Raw genomic sequence first — 12696 nt, 5'->3', positions numbered from 1 at the left:
AAACAACAACGGACGTTGCTTACCCTGACACAGACGTTGCTTACCTTGTCAAACATCGGCTGCTGTTTGACATGTTCCAGAAAGACCATACATTGAACATTAGCGCCTGCAAATAATTGACATGTCAATTATTTGCGTGGCCTTAGGGGGACAACGGCCATTGGTGGTGTGTGTGCAGTGTGGTGCAGCTTAATTTCAATGCAATGGCGTCCAGGTTGAATAAAACAGCAGCTGTTTTCATTGCAAAGAGGAGCCGTTCTTAAAAAAAAAAATACAGTGTGTGAACATACCCTTAATTTCTATAGAATGCATTCCTTGGATTGGTTTCCATAACGCTATGATTAAAAAAGATATGTGAACAGATGGCTTTGTAAACATGAATCTTTTTGTCTGCTGTATACTGCAGGTGTTATGAAAATATCAGAATTCTGGGTTTCTGGGTTTTCTAAAAGCTGAAAAATAAAGTCATATAATCACTAAATTCTTTTATTGGAGATATAGCAGTATAAAATACTAACTTCCACTCATTTCTAGTTATCCGGACTTGACACAAATTACTTTCTTATGCCATGTAAGTGTTTGAAATAGAGCAATACGTTTTAATGAGTTTCAATATGCATTGACTACAGTAAATTACCAAACCCTTGTGACTCAAGACTGAGATGCTTAATATTAATTTATACTGCAGCATTTCTCACATCCTAGCAAATACTGAGTTCAGCTAAAAATTAAGGAGGCCATTAAAAATAATAATAAAAAATACATCTGAAGTTTCCTCTGCTGCCTGCTGCTAATCTCATTAATTGTAAAATCATATCACTGTGAAACCCTAACAATTGGCTTCTCAGTTTGTGCCGCAGGGCTAGGACACAGCGTCTTCGCTGCAACATTTATTGCTTTTATCAGGTCAAATCTGTTTGGAGAGAAATGCTGATAGCTGCTCAGAATCTGCCATTGTATGCTCTACCATCCAACTGCAGTGGAAAAATGCAGACATTAGTCATTTTTGTAGATTTATTTCATCACTAGTACAAGGGCTCGAAAGTGAAGATAACGTTAAAGTGATTGACATCTCATGTAGCACTAAAAAAGCAATTAAAGAGGAATAACATTACCTTTGTGTTGAACTCTGTTGACCCCTGGTTACTTTATTACTTTCTTGATTGCAGATCCGAATCTTTAATATGGGAAATGTTTCTTGTGCACAAACACTCCAAAAGATGAAATATTCTCTTGTCAGATAGGAAAGTAAGGACCCGTTCACACTGAGCAAAACAGGTGGAAATTCCAAACGGAACCCATGCCGTGGACTCCGCTCGAAATCCTGTCAGCCCCACTGTCTCAATGTGATGTTTTTGGCACCTCTACGCCGCTCTTGGTTCAAAGTATTAACATGTTAATTCTTTGAGTGGAGAGTGAAGGCGAGGAAGACATCACATTCATACAGTGAGGCAGATGGGATTTTGAGTGGAATCCGCGGCACTGGTTCCACTCGGAACACACCCTAAGAGCTACCTGTTTATAGGAGCCAGACAAGAGCAAAGGCTGTAAGATGTACCCAATCCCCACATGACAGTTAACAAATATTCTAATGTGCCTTTCGCTATGTGGCGACACACTAAGCCACCCACTCCCCTTCCAACTCTCCCCAAACACCCAGACAACCCTGTTTAGGGGTTACTTTTGCAGCTTTCTCACGCTAAGAATGAATTCTTCCCAAACAGCCTCTTACGACTCATTGAAGGCTTACTCCCTGGCACCGCAGGTCCTAAAAAAGCCTAAGCAACCTGATACAGAGGGCAACTGATACCAAATGCAGGGCATTTTGCCCCTAGCATAAAGGGTGGACGGTATCTCTTTAAAGGGATTTTTGGACGAAACTGACAAATCTGCGGCATTCCAACACCCGACACCCATGTTGATCGGCTGTTTGTTGCCTTTACTAGTGGGTGAACAGAGTTTGTTCCTGTTCACTGTGTAGCACTGGCGATATGTAACTGCAGCTCAGCTCCTATTCACTTTAACGTAAGATGAGCTGCAGTAACACGCTACTCAGTGAACACAGACAAAGTGCTTCCAGGTCCATTTACTGTGTGGTAAACAACTGAACGACTTTTTTCTTCCTCTAAAACCTAGATGCGCCTTATCATCAGGTAAGTCTATTAAAGCGAAAAAGACTTATTACCAGCTATAATCTGTATGCCATAGCTAATGCTTTCCCTTACAGATCATACAAGTCTATTTATCTGCATTTTATGTTCTGTTTGGAAATGAGCAAAAATCGTGCCCTAGCTGCCGTTGTTTTGATTTGTAACGTCAGACATTCAGTTGTCTGAGAAACAGATATTTACATTTTTGATCCTGAGGTTACACTCTCATAGCTTCTGAGTACTAAACCGGCCTACAGTCGCCATAGAAAACCAATTACGCAACTTATTTTTTATGAAGGGAATAACCTGTGACCTGTTTTCTTTAAAGAGACTCATAATGACTAAGATGGAAAAAACTGCTTGCTTTTCACAAGAATGCGCTCTCTATTCTAAGAAGCAGCATGAGGTCTATGAATTATGGATTTGCATTATAATGCCACCTGTTGAACCTTTGTGGAAAATATTATAATAGGCTTTTCTGCTCATGTCAGTAGTAATATTTCTTTGTATAGGTTTTTGATTCAGTGTCTTGGAAGGCTGAGTAGACAGCATGACTGCGGACTTCTCTGCACATCAATGCTTCACGTGGGGAAAGATTTGTTCATATGGGACTATTAGCCTTTGCTCCGTAGAGATGATTCTTCTCTGTTGTTAGGATGCAGAGAAAACATCGGATTGCAAAGTAAAACTTTTCCAATAAAATATACTATATAAATTATTTAAGGATACACCCTGGTATATTTCACCATTAAAAAGAAAAGTGTCATCAAAAAATTACCTTACGTATCTAACGTTTTTAATTATATTTTTAATAGTTTTTGATGACTTACTGGACTAAGCGGATGTACCACAATTTTTTTTTAATATCACCCGGTCAGCGCTAGAGATGAGCGAACTTTTCTACAGTTCATTCTGACCGAACTTCCGGATTTTTTCGGAAAGTTCGGTTCGACCAAATTTCGGATTTATTCAGATTTCATAGTATACGGGGGTAGTGTATTTGGTTTAATTTAGGGCTCTACATGTCAGTGACATTATCTTTTCGATATCTCAAAGTCAATTTTTTTTTTTAGTTTACTTCAGTATTCACCCTTACAGGGTCTATGCAGTAGTCAACATGGGGGGCAGGCATCAGCAACAGTAGTCAACATGGAGGACAGGCAACAGTAGTCAACAGGTAGGCCAGGCAGGAGCAGCAGTAGCCAACATGAAGGCCAGGCAGGAGCAGCAGTAGCCAACATGGAGGACAGGCAGGAGGAACAGTAGTCAACATGGAGGTCAGGCAGAAGCAGCAGTAGCCAACATGGAGGCCAGGCAGGAGCAGCAATAGTCAACATGGAGGCCAGGCAGGAGCAGCAGGAGCCAACACGGAGGCCAGTACAGGAGCAGCAGTAGTCAACATGGAGGCAAGGGCAGGCACACCAGTAGTCAACCTGGATGCCAGTTAAGGCCCAGCAGTAGCCAACAAGGAGGCAAGGGCAGGCACAGCAGTAGTCAACATGGATGCCAGTTAAGGCCCAGCAGTAGCCAACATAGAGCCAAGGGCAGGAGCAACAGTAGCCAACATGGAGGCCAGGCAGGAGGAACAGTAGCCAACATGGAGGCCAGGCAGGAGCAGCAGTAGCCAACATGGAGGCCAGGCAGGAGCAGCAGTAGCCAACACGGAGGCCAGTACAGGAGCAGCAGTAGCCAACATGGAGGCCAGGCAGGAGCAGCAGTAGCCAACACGGAGGCCAGTACAGGAGCAGCAGTAGTCAACATGGAGGCAAGGGCAGGCACACCAGTAGTCAACCTGGATGTCAGTTAAGGTCAAGCAGTAGCCAACATGGAGGCAAGGGTAGGCACACCAGTAGTCAACATGGATGCCAGTTAGACTTTTATGCTATACACCTGCACCAGGTATTTTTGTCTCTCAGGATAAGACGGATGTGATATACACACTATCAGAAGGGTCCGAGTATAGAAATTGTCTATATGTATAGCACTTTTTTAAAGACTTTTATGCTATACACCTGCACCAGGTATTTTTGTCTCTCAGGATAAGACGGATGTGATATACACACTATCAGAAGGGTCCAAGTATAGAAATTGTCTATACAGTATGTATAGCACTTTTTTAAAGACTTTTATGCTATACACCTGCAACAGGTATTTTTGTCCCTCAGAATAAGACGGATGTGATATACACACTATCAGAAGTATAGGACTTGTATATCTGTAGAGCACGTTTTTGTTCCGTGCACCCTTTGCTGTCCTATGCCTAATCTATCTATCTTTCGCCCTCTCTATATTTCTCTCTCAATCACTAGATGTTTCTCCTCTCCGCTTTCCTAATCTTTCCTACAATATCTTCTCAGTAGTCTTTAGTACACAACAGCAGCAGCAGCAGCAGTGTTTTGATAATCAAGAGCTGTGTGCACTGCAGCTAGTAACAACCTCCTTCCTCTCTCTGTGCAGACTGCGTGGTGCGGTCATGTGACCGCTCCTCTTAAAGCAATACCGATGTCACACAGGGGGTGGGCTAGTGCAAGATCCCTGCTGATTGGATGTGTTCCAGGCATCATGGGAAAGCGTTTTTCCCGCCTGGAACACTTCCTGCTTTCTAGAATGGTGGCTGCCATTTTAGAAAGCAAGAAAAAAAAATCGGAGCGGATTTTCAAAAATCCAAATCCAATCGGACTCGTATTTTTGGAAAAATCCGAACCGGATCCCGTACCGGTTGGCCCATCTCTAGTCAGCGCCGTTGTGGAGATTCCCGTAGCGATGTCCATTTTTCAAATCGCTACCCAGTCCCCACCATCTGCACCGATTTCTTTACAAGCAAAAGGGCCACTCTATGCTGGTGGGCCGATATCCCCTTCCCTCAGTGACGCACCTCCTTCAGAATCAAGACTGGCTGTCTCACCAAAAGGAGGGGATATAGTCATGGCCAAAAGTTTTGAGAATGACACAAATATTATATTTTCACATGATCTGCTGCCGTCTGGTTTTTATGTGTGTTTGTCAGATGTTTTTATCACATACAGAAATATAATTGCAATTATATTATGAGTAAAAAAGCTTATATTGAGAGTTAGAATGAGTTAATGCAGCAAGTCAATATTTGCAGTGTTGACCCTTCTTCTTCAGGACATCTGCAATTCTCCCTAGCATGCTCTCAATCAACTTCTGGACCAAATCCTTACTGCATTTTGACAGAATTTGTTTTTTGTTTGTCCACCCGTCTCTTGACGATTGACCACAAGTCCTCAATAGGATTAAGATCTGGGGAGTTTCCAGGCCATGGATTCAAAATCTCTGTTTTGTTCCCTGAGCCATTTAGTTATTACCTTTGCTTTATGGCAAGGTGTTCCATCATGCTGGAAAAGGCATTGTTGATCGCCAAACGGCTCTTGGACGGTTGGGAGAAGTTGCTCTTGGAGGACATTCTGGCACCATTCTTTATTCATGGCTGTATTTTTAGGCAAGACTGTGAGAGAGCCAATTCCCTTGGCTGAGAAGCAACCCCACGCATGAATGGTTTGAGGATGCTTTACAGTTGGCATGAGACAAGACAGGTGGTAGCGCTCACCTCGTCTTCTCCGAATAAGCTGTTTTCCAGATGTCCCAAACAATTGAAAAGGGGATTCATCAGAGAAAATGACTTTACCCCAGTCCTCAGCGGTCCACTCCCTGTACCTTTTGCAGAATATCAGTCTGTCCCTGATGTTTTTTCTGGAGAGAAGAGGCTTCCTTGCTGCCCTCCTTAAGACCAGGCCTTGCTCCAAGAGTCTCCGCCTCACAGTGCGTGCAGATGCACTCACACCTGCCTGCTGCCATTCCTGAGCAAGCTCTGCACTGCTGGTAGACCGATCCCGCAGCTGAAACACTTTTAAGAAACAGTCCTGGCGCTTGCTGGTCTTTCTTGGGCGCGCTGGAGCATTTTTGGCAACAATGGAACCTCTCTACTTGAAGTTCTTGATGATGCGATAGATTGTTGATTGAGGTGCAATCTTTCTAGCTGCGATACTCTTCCCTGTTAGGTTATTTTTGTGCACTGCCATAGGCATAGCATTCATCAGTGTAGAAATCTAAGTATTGTATGTACAAGTCCCCCAAAGGGACTTCAAAAGTGTAAAAAAAAAAAAAGTTCAAAACACTAACACACTACCCCAATAAAAGTCTAAATCACCCCCCTTTCCCATTATATAAATAAAACATATAAAAATGAATAAATAGATAAACATATAATATACCGTAGCGTGCGGAATTGTCCGATCTATTAAAATATAACAAGCGTCATTGTGAATGGTAAACGGCGTACACGAAAAGAGGGGAAAAAGTGCGCAGATTACCGATTTTATGTTACATTATATATTTAAAAAAATCAATAAAAAGTGATCAAAACGTCCGATCTTCACAAATATGGTATTAATAAAAACTAGAGATCATGGCGGAAAAAATGACACCCCATACAGCCCCGTAGGTGAAAAAATAAAACCGTTATAAGCGTCACAATAGGCCCATTTTATTAATATTTAATTGGCAAAAAAAAGGATTTCATAAAAAAATATATATATAACATTAGAGAATCTGTGTAACCTGCATATGGTTGTGTTCGGACTGACCTATAGAATAATAGTGTCATGTCGCTGTTACCATATAGTGCATTACGTAGACACAGGAACCCCCCAAACGTTACCATATTGCATTCTTTCTTACGATTTCACCTATTTATATCTTCATAAATAATATATTTGGAATTCCATCGTACATGTTATGGTAAAATGAAAGACGCCATTACACAGTACAACTATTCCTGTAAAAAACAAGCACTTACATGGCTTGTAGATAGAAAACTGAGAGTGCTAGAGCTCTTAGAAGGGGAGGAGGGGAAAACGAAAACACTAAGATCAAAATTTGCGCGGTCCACTGGGTCATTTTGGGCCTGGTCCTCAAAGGGTTAAAGGAAAGTCAGACAACTAGTGGCCTGAACTTAAGAGCTATTTTTCAAGGGTAAGGAGTAAGGATGGTCCAAACTTGCCGAGGTTCGGGTTCGTATGAACCCGAACGCTCGGCATCAGATTCCCGCTGTCTGGCCGCTCCGTGCAGCGGGTGGATACAGTGGGAGGACCGCCTGGAAACCTGGGATACAGCCTATGGAATTTCTGAACACTTGCTGCTTTATGAGGTTTAATAAAGGGTTGAAAACTACTATGTGGCTTAACCCAGCCCTCTAAATAGAAAAATAAAAGTTATAAGGGTCAGCATGTTTATTTTTCAAATACATTTTTAATTTTTTAAAAGTAGTAAAACATAAAAACTATTTAAATTGTGTATCATTGTAATTATTGTACTGACGTGCAGCGTCTTTAAACAATGAAACAAGAGTTATGGCTTTTAGAGGACAGAAAAAATATATATATAAAGTATAATGTTAAAAGAGAAGTCCCATGAAACAAAAAAATGACAGAAAGGCAGAAGGGTGTGAGAGCATAATAGACAAAGTATACTTACCTATCCACATGCTCTGTATCACAGCTCCCAGGTCTCGATAACAGCCACCAGCGTCCTTCAGCTCCTCCAGCTGCAACGTCACATACCCAGATGATGGATTGCCCGCTTAGCCAATCAGTGACTGGGGTGGGACACGTTTAGCACCCAGATGCCAGCCAAAGATGAGTAAGTATACTTAGTTTATTATGTATTATGTCTGCACCCCCATGCATTCCTTTTATTTTTCATGGGACTTTTCTTTTAAAAAAAAGCTTTCTGAGCACAAGGTTGCAGTGTGTACACAGTGTGCAAGTACACAGCCATGTAGCCAGTAACATAACAGCAGTGCACAGGTGTCTGGTGTGCACGCAGCACATTTCTAGTATCAAGGTCTGATACGACAGTGGCGCTGTTTACATATCCTGCTATTAGGTAATATATAGCACAGCAAGATATGCTTTTGTAACATACATTATATATGCAAATAACAGTGGGATACATACAGTAGCGTCTGCTGAGATAAATGTGTACATACAAGGTGCATTGTTAATATCATGAGTGTGGTATAGACTGCCATATAAACCAATATCCTGTGCTTTTAAATAATATTTTGCACAGCAGGCCATTAGTTTAAAAATTTAGATACACACGCACACATTTATGTAGTGTGCATATTGTATACATTGAGCTTTATATGCAGCCGATTGGAGACACACCAGCTTGGTATATATACTACAGATAGTGATACATCCACATATAGGGTTAATATACCCTACTAACTGCAGTGTATTTGAAGGGAGAACACTGGCATTTTGACAGATATAATAAAGACCATGATAGTTTCAGCTTGCTTTAAAAACTATTTACTAGTCGTAAAATAAAAGTGGTAATTTTAAGAGAATAACAATAAAGATTAAGAATATTATTTGACTTGGGCAACTTGTAAAAAAATCTCTTTTATAGGCATACAGTTAAAGGGTTTATCCAGGCTCTTAAAAGGATACGCTTTGCAGGCCATGCATCTTTCAAACAGCTGATCAGCCAGGGTGGCAAGAGTCAAATTACTGATGTAATATTGGTGACCTCTCCTGAGTAGAGGCCATTCATTTTTGAATGCCTAGTTAACCCCTTTAAATCATATAGCAGTTCATACAGTGAAACTAATTACTCTATCTCCTTGCAGGAGCTTTGTGTCATTGTGCTGATTGATAACAATAAATAAGTACAGAATGGTGAACCACAATACTACTTATTACTGGGAGGAAAATGAGTTTAAATATAAAATTGTAACATAACTTTTGTGATTAACCATCCTTATAACTATAATAATATTATGAGATATTTACCTTTAGCCCTATGGAAAACCATTGCAAATGAAGATAGTATTTAGAAATTGGTCTATTATATCTGTATAATGACATATGGTCACGGAGAGACCGACAATAAGCGTCTCTAAGCCTATGGAATATGGACAGTAATTGGTTCTTTTATTATGAATTATAGTAGGTTCTATTCTTATATAGCTATAACCAGGAAAGCAATTAATGGATACACTATTATATCTGTTCAAAGGAATAAACTAGGATTAAGTAATTATGAGAAAAAAATATTACTACTTAAATAAATAGCGGGTATTTTCTGTTGACATAGTACTAAAACTGTGAAAACTAATCATTCAAAGTCTGTAGCTTTTCATAAATATAGCTGATATGACCAGTATAATGTTACAAGTATATTTAAATAAGTCGTTCTCCTTTGACAAAATAAGCACCTTTTTTTTAGGGGGGGGCTCTTAATGTCTTAATGCCTTCAATTGTTAGAATTTAGTAACAGGAGACACATGGGAATATAAACTATCCATTACTTTGTGATTTTTCATTATTACTTTTAACGACTTTTTGCATTAATCTAATCCACTTGTTTAATGCTCCAATGACTTCGCTGATATTGACACTTCCATATAAATTGCCAATTAAACAAGCTGGTAACATGATGTCTACCTCAGATGTAGTTGTCACTTTGCAAGATATTACACTTTTATTTACCAGAAATGGCACTAGGGAAGGGAAGACCTCAAAAAGTACTCAGATATATGGCTTGAGAATTACTTTCATACATACATTCAACATAGATTTGGGTATGATACCAACTATGTTACCTACAGGCCATTCTAGTTCTCATAATGTTCTTTCTAACAGGCAGAATGCACCAAATTTTTTTTAAATTACAGTTAGGGTAGGTTCACACGTACCTGATCCGCAGCGGAATTCACACTGCGAGTTTGCAGCGAAATCCGCTGCGGATCCTGGTAGTGTGAAGTTGAATGGGTCACATACCCGCTGCCAGTATGTGACCCGGCCCCTTTAACCCCCCGCTGCCCCCAGCCCGGAGCATACCTTACTTGCTCGGCACCGCGGCTGTGAGTGAGGCTCCCGGCTTCCCTCGCTCCCCATCTGCCAATCATTGCATGGCAGCTTGAAGTACCCTTCAATAAAAAGAATACTCACCTAGCCCTGCTCCTATGACAAGTTAAACAGTTCAAGCTATATTTCTCTTCCAGCCTACAAAACTGGATGGAAGAGCAAAGTGTTGATGGCTATCTTTATCATAGTAATAAATTATATCTGCATCCTAAAGGAAACATATATAGTTTAAAAGGACCCATGAGGTGGTTTCAGTCATGTAACCCCCAATGCCATATGAATGAATCACATTAGGTGGGCCCCACCTTGTAAGTGGACAGTGATCTCCTTGCAGAGTGAGGTTGGATTCACACTTAGTAAGACACTGGACGTTCTGTGACCCAGCCGTGTCACAGAACGGCCGGTGTCAGTGAACTTATTCCCAGCGGGGACTGCATTACCAGCCAGATGAACTCCATTTCTGCTAAATTGGGATGCACGTGCATTCGGGTGCACCGGCTTCCCAATTCACCATAGCACACAATAGAAAGTGCGGCTGCAAAATGGAATAGCAGACGCAAAAAAACAACATGTCAGTTTTTTCTGCAGGCGGTTGGAATCCCAGCTGGAGTGTATACTATGGGCGACATGTATCAACACAAAAAGGCATACTTTTCTGCGGAAAGGGGCAATTTGCGAATATTTTATTCGCAAATGGCCATTTTGCGAATAAAATATTTTATTTTCATTTTTTAAACTAAAAGGTGTGCCGAAAACCTACTCCACCTTTCAGGTGGCGTAGGTTTTCGGCTGTGCGCACCGACACGCACGGGATTTATGTAGAGGCAGTCCGCCTCTACATAAATCTCCGTAGCGCCGGAGATGCGGGGACATTTATAAGTTTGCAACAACAGCCATGATTCATTCAAAATATACATTGTGTGAACATAGCCTAAAACTGTGTAAACATGTTCACAAGCTGATAATGTAATGTGTAAGGGAACGCACCAACAGTCCCCATTCTCCCTGAAAAAAGGCTTTGTTTTTTTTATTTTGTATAGTTGCAGGCAAGGACCTAACTAGAAGTGACTGAGCCGATAGCAAACTTTCGATTGCCCCTGCCCCCCCTTTCCGACTGACCACTAAGCCGTCAGGTGTAGTCATAACTGCAAGCGCTGGTCAGGAGTGCTTTCAGTTAAAGGGACATTTGCAAATCCCGGGAGGCCCGCTCGGCCACCAAGTGCTACAAATAACAGTTCAGGGGGCCTAGTGTATTGCAGGAGTGGGCTACAAGTCCCCCTGATGTGGCGGGTTCCATAGCAGCCGCTATGGCTGCTACAGTGGTAGTTACGCAGCTGGTTGCAGGAGGTAGGACTCTAGGGTACCTACATGGTTAGAAAGGGTCCATAGCCCCTCAAATTTTAGTCCAGTGCTTGCCAAAAATGTAACTGTGTTGAAAGTAGTCTGCAGCAGCCTGAAAAGCTAAGCTGAACGCATATATTGAAGAGAGAGCGGTTGAAGACAGCTGTTGGCTGAATAGCTATCTTATGTGTATGGCCGGCTTGAGTATACTGGATGGTTAATGACACAGCCCTAAGATGCAGAAATGCACAGTAGAAGATCATTCCGCCTGAAGCAGCTGAACCCTTATACATAATAGTGGAATGATAAATGTGCCCAATGTATTATAGTGATGTGCTTTGTAATTGAATAGTTTTGCCTTGATTAGTACAATTAATGCATGCATTATCCTCATTAATAACAATCACATCTACCTCTCAAAGGAAAGGAATGGTCAGAACCTCTATCAGACGGCAACTGCACTATGCAGTACATTACCCCGCAGCCCTACAGCAGCAGCAACATCTCCTCGCTTCTCCGTGCACTGATGGCAATTCACAGAAGGGCTTTAAAATGAAATGAAAGCTTTAGATCTAAAAAGCAGCACAGTAGGGAAATAACCATCCACATAATAGATCATGTTTTATTAACATTACAGTTAACAGAGACTGTGGAATTGCTTTTATTTAGTTTTTTTTTTCCTTTTTTGGGTTAATTTCTTTTACTACTACTGTATTTACCCATAGCGATATTTCAGTAGTTTGTATTGTATAAACCTCTGACTCTCGACACCTATTTTATTTCACATTTTCTCTCTCTACGCTTTTAGGCTAGGTTCACACTATGTAACTGTGCGGCTGTATTTTTTATGCGGCTGTAAATGTGCGGATGAAACTACGGCCGTGGGAAAAAATAGACATGCGGCTCAAAACATACGGTCATTTACTTTGAAATCTGGTTCAACTAAAAATAACAAATAAAATCTTAAGAAAGTGATGCAAACACCTCTGGATGCATCTGGGAAAGCAGGGAACAAAGTTTACATGAATTGCTATTACCGGGGTTTGCGATCCTCTGCAGTATGCCGATGTCTCTCATGGTTAATCTATTAAAATAATAAAACACATTTTCGTTGTAATAAAGTGCCTTTCGTTGTTCAATAATTAAATTTAAACTAATCCATCATTTTGCAATTAAATATACTGTTAAAATAAATAGATATATAAATAAATGTATATTTATATATATATTTATTTTTTGACAGTATATTTAATTGCACAATGATGGATTCGTTAGAAATAAATTATTGACCAACGAAACTGAATTTA

The 12696-nt window shown here is 40.8% G+C and overlaps 1 long non-coding RNA gene across 1 annotated transcript in view; it reads left to right on the top strand.

Moving 5' to 3' along the window:
* LOC138765879 (uncharacterized) overlaps positions 1-12696 on the top strand; it is a 71096-nt gene that overhangs the window by 28347 nt on the left and 30053 nt on the right. Inside the window, exon 2 of the long non-coding RNA XR_011358640.1 lies at positions 7671-7811. This is a non-coding gene — a long non-coding RNA (uncharacterized lncRNA). The remainder of the gene's footprint in view (positions 1-7670; positions 7812-12696) is intronic.

Source organism: Dendropsophus ebraccatus, chromosome 10 (genome assembly GCF_027789765.1).
Source record: "Dendropsophus ebraccatus isolate aDenEbr1 chromosome 10, aDenEbr1.pat, whole genome shotgun sequence".
In the NCBI taxonomy this organism is placed as follows: domain Eukaryota; kingdom Metazoa; phylum Chordata; class Amphibia; order Anura; family Hylidae; genus Dendropsophus; species Dendropsophus ebraccatus.
The sequence above is the reverse complement of the archived record's forward strand: the minus strand, read 5'-3'. Positions and strand labels throughout refer to the sequence as shown.